Below are 1,359 nucleotides of genomic sequence, written 5' to 3' on the forward strand. Positions count from 1 at the left end.
CCAAGAACCAAGGAAGGCAAAAATAAGAGAGAAATACACTCATGTAACCCCACAGTTACTAACTACCCTTCCACCCATCAGCCTGCTATTGTGAGATGATGGAAGTCAGATTGGTTTCTCTGCTGGGCACCCATCCATTCCATGCTGTTGCTGCTTCTGCCTAGCTCAGTGAGTTGTGGGTCTCCTCAGAGTTAGCTGCCGTAGGCTGAAAGTGGCTCCTCTCAACTCTGTTGGGCACCTGTCTATTCTTTACTGTTGCTTCTTCCACCTTCCCTTCCTCAGTGAGTTGTGGTTCTGATCTGAGTTAGGTGAGATTGACTCTACTCCACTTGTTGACACCCTCTCTCCATCTGGTCCGTGAAAAGAGTGGTGCATTCTGTTTCCTTACAGAGCACCTGTTTTGGGAGTCTGTAGAGCTCCCAGCAGTGCAGTCCTCTACAGGATGGTTGGTCATGGTCATACTCCCTCAGGTAGCCTGACTATCTCTTACTTTGTGCCAATACAGTCCTGTACATCAGTTGAGTGTGTATCTATGACCCCATATACCAATTAGTTGAGTATATTTCTATGAGGTAATCTGGTTCTTGACTATTCCATGCTGCTACTATTCTCTCTGAAGTAAGTAGTTGTGATAAACCCCTATTTTTGGTAGTAGGGTTTACATATAGTCTAAGTAAGAATAGTCCCCTACTGGCAGCATAGTCTAGTGTTATCCAGTAAGGTAGCCGAGCTCTTAACTATTTCATGCTTCTGCTGCCCTATCAGATCCAGCTAGTTGTGTTTCCTCTCCAAATCGGTTATCATGTCAAGCCCCTCCTTGTTAGATTTGTCTATGCCTTATCTGGGCTGGCAAGTCCTGCAGTCTCAAGTTCCCTCCATACTTATACATACATAGTTGTCTTCAATTTGGAATATGTGCCTTTGTATGCCTCATTTGTTAGTCACTACTGAAATGTTATTAGGTATCTGATAGAAGCTTTGAACTGTATCTGATAGAAGCTTTGAACTGACTGGTGTATAGGTCTCCTTCCTCTGGGCTCTGCTGAGTGTTGATACCTTCAGGTTCTTTTCTCTGATGTTACTTAGTGTGTGACAGTAGAGTTGACAGGAGGATGTGATTTGTGATTGAGTGGTTGCATGGGGGAATTTTCTCTAATCCTTGTCATACTTGGTTCTTTGATGAGCTATGCAACTGCTATGGTTGCAGGAAGTCATCCCAGTTGAGATTTCGTAATGAATTAATACTGGGTTGTTAGTCTTTGCTTCAGACCATGTGGACAAAAAAGAAGCATTTTCCATGTCATATGTCAATACCACATTGTTTTATTATTATTTTTACATTTTTCATTGGTTAGTCGT

This window comes from Penaeus monodon, chromosome 21, assembly GCF_015228065.2.
Source record: "Penaeus monodon isolate SGIC_2016 chromosome 21, NSTDA_Pmon_1, whole genome shotgun sequence".
Taxonomy (NCBI): Eukaryota; Metazoa; Arthropoda; class Malacostraca; order Decapoda; family Penaeidae; genus Penaeus; species Penaeus monodon.